The sequence below is a fragment of the Solenopsis invicta genome, chromosome 1, assembly GCF_016802725.1.
Source record: "Solenopsis invicta isolate M01_SB chromosome 1, UNIL_Sinv_3.0, whole genome shotgun sequence".
NCBI classification, from domain to species: Eukaryota; Metazoa; Arthropoda; class Insecta; order Hymenoptera; family Formicidae; genus Solenopsis; species Solenopsis invicta.
This window is the reverse complement of record NC_052664.1, coordinates 30539541-30552878: the sequence shown is the minus strand read 5'-3', so window position 1 is coordinate 30552878 and position 13338 is coordinate 30539541. Positions and strand designations below refer to the sequence as shown.

General features: G+C 34.2%; 1 protein-coding gene and 1 long non-coding RNA gene across 11 annotated transcripts in view; one reads left to right on the top strand and one right to left on the bottom strand.

Annotated features, from left to right (window-relative positions):
- LOC105208087 (UPF0489 protein C5orf22 homolog) overlaps nt 1-13338 on the top strand; it is a 619399-nt gene that overhangs the window by 33139 nt on the left and 572922 nt on the right. The gene's annotated exons all lie outside the window — the stretch shown is intronic.
- The window catches only part of LOC105208085, a 108317-nt gene that overhangs the window by 29704 nt on the left and 65275 nt on the right, over nt 1-13338 (bottom strand). For 6 of the 10 annotated variants that reach the window (XR_005574714.1, XR_005574717.1, XR_005574716.1 and 3 more), the window contains exons 2-3: nt 10222-10515; nt 9927-10144 (exon numbers count right to left, since the gene is read on the bottom strand). The exons of the other annotated variants lie outside the window; for them this stretch is intronic. This is a non-coding gene — a long non-coding RNA (uncharacterized LOC105208085). The remainder of the gene's footprint in view (nt 1-9926; nt 10145-10221; nt 10516-13338) is intronic. 10 annotated transcript variants of the gene reach the window in all.

Sequence of the window (13338 nt, the reverse complement as noted above, 5' to 3'; positions counted from 1 at the left end):
TCGCCGGACCGGCCGACGACGTAAGGTCGTGCCGGTCGGTCTTTGGTCCAGATTCGGTGTACGCCACCATTAGTGCGACTGCTCCTCCTCCCGTCTCCGCTGTTCCGCGCGGTAGCGATAATCGTAAGTTTCACGATTATATACGACAAACGGCCGAAAACTTGGTTGCCGCATACGTGACCGCGATATTTGATACGATACCAGGTGTTCGCTTTCCCTGCTCTTTCGCTCTGTCCGCCGTTTGGAGCCTTGCCCACCGTAGCGTCATCGATGAACTCTCGATGCCTCGGTATTCCCGTAAGAAAACACGCCGCCGAAGAGCCGTGGCAGTCTTTCGTTGTCACTTGAGCCGATACGAAACTTCTGTTGCGAGCAGAGGGTAATTTGCAAATGTTTGAAAAATTCTTTTCATCTACTCTCTAAATTCTTTGGAGTGAAATCCCACTCTAAAAGTGTGAAAATCCTGCCAGTCTTGATAAAGAGATTCACACTTTTAGAGTGGAATTCCACTCTTTTAGATGAAATTCCACTCCAAAAAATTTTGAGAGTACAACTTTTATTTTATTTTTCTAACTTGGTTGATTTTATTAGTTCCCGATAGAGCTGAAGCATGTTTGAAAGTGAAACACGTTATAATGAATGAATTTTTAGTTTCGTACACTTCAATATGATTAAATGCGCATTAAATCAAGAAGTTGTGGTCGTATAATTAGACAAAGAACGAGTCTGTATATATTACTTGTGAATTTTTATCGAAGCCTGTACCTTTTCGCAATACGTAACCCGGTCCCCGGACGTGCTGGAGATCGGTTCAATGGAACGAAACCGGTCTTTGTTTGTTCGTGAACTCGCACCGATAACCGGTATAACTAACCTCCCTTAACGACTAAAGCGCGAATGCACGAAGTCAAAGAAAAACGATGCGGCGAGTTGTCTCTCTTTCTCTTTTCCAATTCTACGTATTCTCACGAGTGTATTTCGATACGAATAGATTTTTTAAATAAAATGTAATATTTACTTAAATTAATTCAAATTTATTTAATAATTAATAAACAGAGGTAATTTTATTTAGAGTAAATGTAAATGTGAACGTAAAATTAACAAAATAAAATAAAGAGTGACAAAAGAACAGTTGTCGTTTTGATAAATGTGACGATCTATTAGATCTTTTTTCTATAATGCAATATAATGATGTACTATAATTATCTTAAAGAGATCAAGTTGAAGTCGGAATTGCTTGTAATAATTTATAACGTTTATTGTGAAAATAGATGACTCTTTGTGCAAGTTTTAATGCAGCTCTTCAATGGTGACACGTGCATGAGAAACGATTAAGGTAGGAAAAAAGAATTATCATTGGGAAAGCGCACTTGCGTCGCCACAGAGACGTCCGTCGAAAAAATGCCATTTGACACTTTTTAGCGCTTTTTTTCCCTTTTACCTCAAAGCCGGTGGGACTTTCTGTTTCTGCCTTACGTTTCCCTTTCTCGCCTGCATGCTTTCAGAACTATAACGTGACGAGCGTACACTTTTCTTTTCGTCCTCGCTACTCCTTTCTCCCCTGTCATTACCCCTCCCCCCCCTCCCTCCTCCCTCCACCCCTTTCTCCACGAGAGCTTTCCTGACAGTAAAGCTGCCGTGGCAAGGTTCTCACAAAAGCGATAAATGGAAAGCAACCGGTTGTTAAGCGCTCGCATTAACGTTAATAACGATAATGGATCCGCGACGAGAGAGTGGGAGGCGAATAGAGCGCGAGTGAGGGATCGGGGGGGTTGAGAAGGAGGACTGGTCGAGGTGCTTCTCCACTGGTGTTGTGTAATTAGGAAAGACATCATTACGCCACTAATTAACGGAGCTTTCGACTCACCGCGAAAATTAATGAGTGCGCGATGAATGCAGGCGACATGTCGCATAGAAAATATTACGATTCTTACAGAATGCGCGGTAAAGTGTATAAATAAAGTGACACGACAATTTTTATGCAATGCGATTTTTATTCACGAACTATTTTTTAATTCCTTGGAAAGTAGAAAGAAGGGAAAATAATGATCAACGTTCAACTTTGAAAAGAAACTTAATTAGCAATACGTATTAAGAAATAAGAACGTTATTATGGTCTTGCTAATACTTCAATAGTCCCATTATTTAGTCCCGATTTTATTTCCTGGCGCTCGTAACACAAGAAAATGGTTAAACGTCGTCTCTCAAAAGCAAAAATAAAGAGATAAAAGATAAAGGAGACACGTAGAGCAGCATACGATGTTCAAACTCTCTATATTTTATGCAAAATGCAAATTGAACTTAACGTATGTTGCGTAAACACTTATAACTGTCAGACTTTTCTTATATAAATTATAATACTGTCATGATGTATCGCTCCTTCTTAGTATATACAGAAAAACATATATAGAAAAATCTGTCACTCTTGTAAAGGTTTATGCGACATACATCAAGTTCTATTTGCATTTTGCATAAAATATAGAGAAATAGCTCTAACAACATACACTGCTTTACGTGCCTCTTGTATCTTTTACTTATTTATTTCTGCTTTCGAGAGGCAACATCTGGCAATGCAGTCTCCGTTTTACTCATGCATATTTTTGAACATGAATAATTCCGGACATTTTACTCGGATACAACATATAACTACTGACATATGTATCATGCTTGAAGAAGCGAACATGAAGTTTAGATGAGAGTCAAGATGATATCAACGCCAAGTTGGCGCCAACTTTCGGCCTGCGACACATTGCTTCCTGTTTGTTTCGCGGTACGTGAATCACACGGGACAAGTCGACGTATCGGACGATCATCAAGCACCGTGTAATAAAGAACGAAACCTCCTAATTGCGGTTTAATGACCTCATCATCCGGTCCATTCCACGAAAACACGTACACTCGTGCACTTTTCTTTTTGTTTAAGGTCAAATTCGTAAAGTGGAGCAAAATTCTACAGAATGGAACCGAAGTAAATCATTTTATTCTACAATTCCCATATAAATAAATGTTGTTATACATTACATTTTCGCATTTTATATTTAATTTTCTAGAAATACGATATAGTATTTAAGCAATAAATACTATAGAAAGGTTAAAAGAAATACAGGAAAATTTGTAATTTTACTTTTTATGTCATATTTTTTAACGAAACTATTAAATACAAATCAAAAATATAATGATTGAAAATCAGAATTATAAAGCATTTGTTAAATAATATTGCAGGAACAAATTATGTGTATCGTATAAGTATATGTTTCAAAAATACGCCAATCTGTATATTTGATTAGTATTCGATTTTACGCTTGCAAAAGTTATTTTATCATTTATAACTAATTTTGATCGGGATTTATCGTGTAATACGGTAATATGATAATAAGGAATTAGTTATTTTCAGAAAAATTACATTACATAAATCTAGCAATAAATTTTCTTATTCTTTTGAAAATGAAAGATATATTATCAATTATATCATTTTCATAAACAGTTGATTCTTGAAAATAATTGATCGCTTCCTACACTTTTTCTACTCATTACTATCTCTTTGTTTTCTTATTGGGATAAGGAATGAAGGATAAAAATACTTTTATCCCCCGGAATTGGATATTTCTTCTTCCAAATACGTTGACTCAGCAATCCCAATAAAATTTAACAAGGTTCGGATTTACAATTGATAGGATCTTTATTTCTCCTTTTTTCGTATCTTTTATTGTACATATTATTTTATTTGAGAACTTACAAGAATTTTAAAAATATTTTTTTTGTTTCTTTTTGTTTGTTTTATAATGATTCTCTTTTATCATAACTATTGATCAACCGAATAAGAATTTAACTTCTTTAATCACAAAAAGAAGTAATTGTTGAAAGTTACTTTGATATTTATAAAACCAAAGTTATTGTTTTGCGAAAGAAATTTTATATTACCGAATTATATAATCACACACACATATACACACACACATGAAATTTTTAGGAACTTTTGATTTTTATAAAAAAAGTTATGACTTTTTGAAAATGTTATCTTGCTCTCTTTTTGAATCGTTGCAATTCTAATTATGTCTAATTTTCTTTTTTTTCCGTTTTTACTATCGTATGAAAATAATCGACAATTATTCATATATTCTCAGAGAATCGCTATCCATGACATCTGTGGTTTTAATATTACGTTCAAATAAATTTCAACTGTCATAGGTGTGTCGTATCATACGCTACGTGTTACTCTACACGTGTACCGTCGGCGCACTCGTCTGCAACTTCGCTTCTCGTTTCATGCAAAAGAAAAAGAAAAAACAAAAAAAAAAACACGAGAAAATGATCGTGCCAGTCGATTCGCAGATTACTAATTGTAGATCCAGCTGAGAACCAGTTTCTTCGTGTACGACGAACGTCTTTTTATCGATGCCTGGACGCGGCGCTATCATCTTTGCCCAATTATTGATCCGTCAAAGGCATTCGAAAGTTATGCGACAACCTGCAGTAATTTATTTTTCCGCATTATCGATATACTCGGTCATTTCGATTATTTCGTTTCTCTATCAAGAGATACTACTTTACAGGATACAATTGGCGTTATGCGAGTTTTTCTTTGATTATTTGCGTTTACAAAAAACGATTTTCAAGATGTATAGAAATTACACGGATCTTTAAATCTGTAGTAACATTCTTCATTTTTCTCTCAAAATACACAAAGCATTTTTAGGCCGTTTTTTCTATCAATTACTATAAAATATCTGTCAAATAGCGTATTTTATTTCACCGTGTTCTACAATATTTTATAAATGTTGATTTAACAGCATTGTATGGAAAATAATATTATACTCTGACACCGAAAAGATGAATAGTCAATTTTATTACACCAAGAAAAAAAATTTGCTGAAAAATTCAAATATTTAGTCCGATATGTTCAACTAAATTTTGAATTGGTTTACTTACTTGTTGATTAAGAAATTGGAATTGTCGACATGAATAAATTTTACTTTTGTTTTGTGTAACTAAATAATTGAATCAATCCAATTAGTTGGGTTGAACCGGACTAAATAATTTAGCCTTTTAATAAACTTCTTTTCTTTCAGTAAGTATAAGCTGAATCGATCTATAATCATCTAAAAAATCATTTATTTATTTGAAATGAATATAACTTTCACGCCGATATACATTCAGAAATCTATGATAACATATTACCTCACGCACAATGCTCGTCAAAGAATACTAAAAATACAATTTGAATGCTCTAACCCTGCCCTTCCAACTTGCGCAACGTGCCGACGTTGGATCGATCAGGATCCCCGCATTAATCATGTGCATCGCCGAAAGAAAGTAATCAGTGCTGCTTGTTGAACATGTTTTCAATTAAACGTGGTAAATTGCGGCTTGCTTCATTTACAATTAAGCGCGCTTCTTAAGGTTCGGGGGACGACGACTGGATTACACATTTGTAATCAATGTCAATAATAACAGCGCAAAGCTCGCGCTGCGCGATCTTAATGAGCTTTATGCACTGTTGTTGCTTCATCAACATCCCACTGTAATTGTAAATGAATCCCCAATTCATCCGAATCGTCCTGCGCACGTGTGATGCGTGCTAACAAGAATCTCTAATAGAAATAGATATTCTGAGAAACTCCCGAGTGCCTTACCCGCGGTGCGTTTCATGATGAATATGAAAACTCGTGATGCTCCTACACTCGTTATTCATCCTACGTTGATAGGTTCGGATACGACGCGAAGGCGGACACTTTTCATTATTTATGATTCATATCACTCGCTTATTGAATAGGCCGCACGCGAGCATCATAAAATGGAATAAGAGTGCATCAGCGGAGATACCACTTTACACATTAGCGTAAAATAGGCGTATTGTTCAGCATTTAAATTAGTACGAGTAAAAATTTCAGTTTATTTTTTACAAAATCTCTGTAACAGCGTGATACATTAGAAAACTATTGAAACGCAATAAAATAAAAATGTAATCAGCAATACTATCGGAATAATTTGATAATTTACAACAACTCGTAACAGCCTGATAGCTGTAAGCTCATTGATGTTACGTACGGAATATTACTTGAAGTTCGAATCAACGATGGGCTGGATGTATTCGAGTCGGATATCGCACACGTGAGGATTCTGATACCTAGCGGCACGGACCGTACGTGAGCGTACGTCGACACGTACGTGCCGTTAAGAAACTTCCTTATTCGGATCGCCGTGCCGCTGTCACGTGCAAACCATCCGGTCGACATTGTTGCATTCTTTCACCGGAGTCTTTCGCCGAGTCCTTCGTCGAGCGTTTCGTCGAACGCTCGGCTCTTAGAACTTCTCGCCGAAGAATATTTTCAGCTGAGAGAAATCGCTACGTGTTTGCGATTTTATCCGGTTGGCGTGGTAAGGGACGCCTCTAGATAGAGCGAGAATTTTTCTCCGCTCTAAGACACATTACGTTTGTGCGATTGCAAAATAGTGTGCGATCCATAATGCGAGTCTCGTAGCGTTGGTTCGCGACGAAGCTATGGCCTGTCATTTGTTATTTTTATGAAAATTTTTTACTGTTTATTTAATATTTTACACACACACACACACACGGAAAGAACGGTTTTGCTACGCTGAGAAAAAAAATCGTTTACTCGATTAAATTTTTTTAGTTCAAGTATTTATGTATTTAAGTTAAGTACATAAATACTTGAACTGAAGAAATCTAATCTAAATAGTTGAAAATTTTAGTTAATTTAACGACTTTTTTCTCAGTGTAAAAATTTAGCTGGACAAAGGTGAAAATAATTTTTTTGGACTCCATCAAAATAATTATATAGATACTCCAGCTGAGATTGCTAGATTGTCAAAACTTTTGCAACATTACTCATCACGTTTGTTCTTCATAACTATTTCGATGATCCAACATAATTATTTTCATACCTGTATTCGGTTAAATTTTTAGACTTCAGCAAAATCGTTCTTTCCACGCTGTTGTAAATTGCAACGAAATCATTAAATAGAAGCGAAACTAAAGAAACTAAAGAGACAGCATAGATATTTGCAAATTTTTCGCATTGCTAAAGATTAACTCGTATTATACGCGAGCTCGTCTCATTTAGGGTGATTCTCAGCCTCTAGTCAGAAGCGTGATAATCTTTTGCGTATTTGTGTGTATATGTGTGTGTGCACTTATTATAATTTACATATGTATACGGAATTTATATAGTATAACTCGTCGGTGCATATAAGTTTAATAGCTTGTTAGTGGGGCTCTTATAGCAAGATACTCTCGATGATTTGCCATTGCCTTCCGAGAGGTGGCGATCAAATAAAATTGATGTTTTTCATCAAACTTGAATTATGGTCTTCAGTATAAAGAGCAGATATCTCTGCGTCATGATCGCCACTTAATATGTTTACATAATACAAATATGTCAAAAATTCATGGAATGACCGTAATCATAAATCGGTAATTTAAAAAGTGGGCTTTGGCGACGATCATTAATCTTTGTCATTAATTAAACGTATTATTGCGGCGCGAAAAGCTGAGGAGCCAGCTCCCGAATTGCAAGGTGTATTCTGATGCGATTCCTGCATACCGATCGATCGGTTAGTGCTCGATTAAAAAGAGAACCGCGTAATCGAGATAAGTGGGGCTACTTTATAATAAGGGGCCACACTTTTGGCTTCGGCGATCATAGGTGTCGGTACCTGCCGTTGTCTGTCATGAAATATAGAGATACGTCGGTATCGCCATCGCGGTAACGTATAATTTGACGATATATCGTGCTAATTAATCGCACTTCGTTCCTGAACCGTCCTCTCGATTTAACAATATATAAAACTTCTCAGGCGCGACAGCTTAACAGGACTGTCAAGATGATGGGAACGATCTTTATTTCGAGGACGGATATCTATTGGGTATTTATTCAAATATTTTACATCGGTTATTCAACCTGAAGAGGATTAAGGACATATCAGACGTGCAACAAAATTTCAGAAGATTTAATTGAATTATGAAAGAATTATGAAAAAATTAAGATACACAATCGCTCGGTGGATTGTAAATTTTTTAGAGCGCATTTTTTTAGTGCATTTTTATTTACACGGAAAGAATTTTCTCGTAGAATTCACCCTCAAAATCATCATAATATAGTGGGACAACATAAATTTCGAAAAATTTTATTATTTATTTAGAAAAATTTAATCAAACTTTTATATAATTTAGGAAAATTTATAAAATTAATATAAACGAAATCTTAATGACCGGAAAGTGTACCACATTTAAATAACACATTTAAATAACAAGAATGGCTGTATCGATCGAAAGCAGATCTTAGTGCTCAATAATAATTTTCTACATGAACATTTACAAGATTCCTCAAACTGACGAGAACGGAGGGGGGAGGGAGATTGTAGAGGTGCTTGTTACGACGTAAAATTATTAAATTGATTAGCGATTTAATTGTTGAGATATTACGTTTCTTGGTTCTTCTTAATAGTTATGTTTTAAATTTGATAAGTATGCGGCGCGCAGTTTGGCTTTTTTGTTATTTAAATGTATTTACAAAATTAATGTTATAAAATTTATTAAAAATATTTTATATTATAAATTAGTTTGGTTAAATTTTACTAAAATTAGAGTAAAATTCTTTCATATAAATTCTTTATCTCCATAATTACTGCATGATTTTGAGAGCATATATAACTGCTAAGAGAAAATTCTCTCCACGTACGCACTTAAAAATATACGCACTTATAACCTCGATATCGTATCGGGATTTTCAGACAAGGATAAAAATAAATGAGCGATCATGTTGCTGGCTCTTGTATTTTGTTTGTCGTATTTGGAAACGCTTTCCATATTCTCCCGGCAAAATTACTCTCGTGCCAGGTCGCACAACGGTCGCGATAATAATTCCTATATTAAGTAATGGACCGATTTAGCAAAAGACCTGCCAGCCCACGTTGCTCGCGATAGCGTAATAGATAACACGATACAGAATGATAACGCCAGACATCGCAATAATTTAACTCCCCTTATAGTAGCGTAACCGCGTATAGTTTGCCATTATCGTCTTGTTTATCTTGCAGACTATAGACTAGAAATTCGCTGAAATACAGTTACACAAACGAGACACGTAATCTATTTTCGACGGCAATCCTTTTCTTCGTTCTAACAAAATAAACGGAATTCACAACTTATTAAATATTTGATACGAATTATACGCACGTGACGCAATGCATTTATGTTAATGCAATATGCGTAATTGAAAATCAATAATATGTTTAATACTTTGCATATATTGGATATTTTAAGTTTTTACATAATGTTACTATCATAAATATATTTCACTATTATATAATAAATGATTGAATAAATCTGCATAAAGAGAGCTAAGAACGGATTTTAGTGCTCAACTTATAATTTATATGCGATTTTTTACATTTTCTAGTTCTTTGAATTGCACATCGTTACTTATCAATCTTGAAATGCATCTCTTAAATTGAATCAGAAAAGTAATATTTCAATGTTAAAAATTAATAATCAATTTAATAATATTGGTGCTAAGAAGGATCTGCATGTATAAAATCCTTCATCCTGAAAAACTGTAAAGAATTTATTGCGGAACATATTACTTCAGACAAGACTTTTCGGATATATTTTTTAAATGTAACTTGAATAAATTACTTTTAATTATTTATTTCTTAAAAAATGCTATGGGCCTAAAATTTATCTTAATACTTTTCTTTTTAAATTTATACTTTCAGGTTAAAGTAAAATACAAGTAAAATATGTCGTAGATATTATAATGAGCAATAATCAGTGAATTGGATGTTTCTTAATGAATATTATTATTCATAAGTGCACTGAAATATTTTTTATTTCAATAAATTCTATTTTTAATTTTTATAGCGCTTCAGTTGGTTAATAAATGTAGTTACGTTTGCTTACTTACCTTGCTGTCGATCGCTGTCAATATTGTTACGCTAAGCGGTAGGTGGCCCAGAATAATTCTATGCCGTGGTTCACTTCCATTTGCCGTATAACTTCTCGAGAGAATCAATCCCGATGAGTGTAATCTCAGGAGCTAGTCCTCCGTCTCGTCCATGGAGGACGTGTTCTCGTAGCTTTTTAGTCGCATATTTGACGTCGTTATCGATATCATTATGAGAACTGAAGGTGGGCAGTGCAGATCAGTGGCTTTATCCTAGATCCCGGAAACCGAACGACACAGAAAATTTTCCTCTTACCCTCTTTTGCATGTAATCGCCGGTGGTGGCATGCACGATCCATCATCGGACCTACGCAATCATCGGGGTCCCCTCCTTCTCGTTAGACATACATATTCTGCAGCGCGTTGGCCAGACCATTCTCGAATCGTTCCTCATTTCCGTTCGGTAACGACATCGGCTGTGTGCTTTTCTTTTTCCTTTCCGGGCTCGAGTGGTATGACAGGTTCTTCCACCTCCTTTTTTTTTCACGAGCGGTGCAAAACACTCGCCCCGATTGAAGCGCAAATAGTGCATCGTCTCGTTTGATCGTGTCTGTATAATAAGCCAATCCGATCTTTTGATCATCTCATCTCATATCTTACTGGTTGGACGTTACAAGGGCTATAATTGATGCTAATATTAATCCACGATCGAAAAAATATGTGACATATACCACCGTTCGAGAACGTTTATGGTTTTCTCGCATCTCACGAAAAGTTAAGTATCTCAATGAAAAAAAAATCGTAGAAGTTTTAAAAAATGCAATCTAAATAGGGAACATAGTTTTAAAAATTTGTTTTTTTTCGTCTGTCCGATATTTTATTTTTAAATTAAAATTGAAAATTGATAGGTTCAATTTTTTTGTTTTACTTTGCAGCGCTGTAACTTAACGATCGTCATCGAGTAAAGATTAACTAAAAATATTTTAAAATGGGCTTTCTAAATTTTAAAATATTGGTGCGATGATTTTTCGTAATGATGTCCAACTTTTTCCGTAAAAACTCATTTTTTTAATAAAATGTTTTTTAACTTTGAAACTAAAGAGTTTACGGAAAAGAGAAAAAATATTTGTTATAATTTGTTATAATGTATTTCGTATAAAATTATTCAAAAAGTTTTAAATATATTTTTTTTATACAAACTTAACTTTTATGTGAGATGTGAAAAATTGCAAGCGAAATAAGTATAATGTGTGATTTTTTTATATAATGTTTCTGACACAAATTAACTTTCAGTTACTTAACAATTACATCAACTGCCATAACGTATAATTTTTGTATAAGTATGTTTAGTAAAGGACAACGCAAGTAATTTTATAATTATTCCATATAAATTTACTATAGATTACAATTTTACTCAATTAATAAAACATAAATCTTATTTTATAAAATACATCTTTAAATAGATTAACAATACATTGTTATGACATTGTTATTAGAGAAAGAATTCTACAATAACCTGTTATGACCAGGAAGTGTATCAATTTAAAGAATTCTAGTAAAGAATTGATCTAAAATAGGTGTCTAATATATTATCTAGGTTTGAATGATATTAATGCGTTGTAATTTTTTGTTACAATCGTTGTGATAAAGATCTTGATTTATATAACCAAATGAACGTGATTAGATCAGTTGACAGAGTCTTAGATAATATTTTAATGTCCGAATATTCTTAACAGCGAATTCGATACTGCATTAATGCGTACTGACACATGTTATAGCTGTACACTAATTTCATAATCCGTGTAAAAATGACATCGCATATCGTATAGCTTTATGTTGTTTTGTGTACGACGGCTATAATATGCATCAGTGCGCATTAGTGCGTTCAATCAAATTCGATATAAGTTATTTTCTCCGTATTCTTATTATTTTTCTTTTATATCATTCCTTCTAAAATGGACGTTTTCCCAAATAATTCCAAAAAGCTGCAAGTTTTGCCTTTCTTTGTTGTGAAATTATGGTGGATTGACCGGAGCCGCATACCGCTTCGAAGAGGATTGCCTTGAAAGTTTTGCACAGAGGGGGCGAGGGGCACAGGAACCGGGAATCAGGAACCAGGAACCGAGCCGCAGACCGGCTTGACTGGTCCAGACCCCGATCGTATGTAGGTGTATGTACAGGTACACGTAATACATCAACGCGTTGAAATGCATGTGCTGCCTCGCTCACGTAATCCGCTGGGAGTGGCGTGATACTGCTCATTCGATTATAGTTGGCTAGCTCGTGCGTTCGGAAGATGGGTTCAAGGGCAAAATGTTACGTTTGTGAAAACGGAAATTTCCTTCCCGAAGTAATATCCAGAGACGCGGTAATTCGGGAGGAACATCGTTCAAAGAAAAACGTTTATTTAGAAATTAAACCTTTACGAAAAGTGATCAACCGTTCGATTACAATTAAATGTAATTTAATCATATTTTTAAGTTAATCTCGGTAGCGTGAACATTATTAAACATTTTTTACATACGGAGTGTCTATAAAGTCTGTTCTTACTTTTTATATTTTGGAAATAGTTATGTTGAACCGCCGTTTCAAAAATTGTATCGGATGTTTAACTTTATCGCTAAAGTGTCAACTGCAGCAATATTATCATACTTGGACAACCTACATAATTATTTTGATGGCCCAATATAAAATTATTTTCTGCTTTGTATCTAGCTACATTTTTAGATGCTGCAGTGAAATGGTTCTTTTCACGTATGACTAACTGCGAATATTCGATCATTTTTGGAGACTTCTCTTTTATTGAAAAATCACGAAATATGTAAAATATTTCTTAGTTTTTCAACAAAATCTTATCCTTCTGAATTATTTCTATCAACTTTTCATGCATTTTGCATAGTGTGTAGTTCACGGAAATGTCAGAATGACACTGATATAACTTATCGTTTCCTGAAAAAACTCTTGATCGACAAATGTCAATCGAGTTGACGTACAAGGACAAAGTCAATAAGAAAATTATTGAATTACTACTTTGATAACGGTTGTTTGACAAGTTACATAGCGGCAAACGTTAATAATGTTACCAGTGCACAGTATAAAAATAGAAGATAATAAAGTGGCGTAAAATTTTTTGCAATTCGTTAACTCTACAAAATTGCTATTAGATCGTAACTTCTTATTACACGAATATATGATATTATCGTTCGTCATAGTGGCTGTAGGTATACTTTAATACCGCTGTATTTTTATCTATCAATTTTTCGCTCTAATAAATTGCTTTTTTTTGTTGAAACTTTTATTTTTACATTTCTAAGAACAAGAAATTAATAAATTTCTTATAATATTATTTATGACAAATAATAATATTGTGTGCATTCAAAGATTACGCATTTTCTCATTACAATATATAAATTAGCGAGACACAAAAAATTGT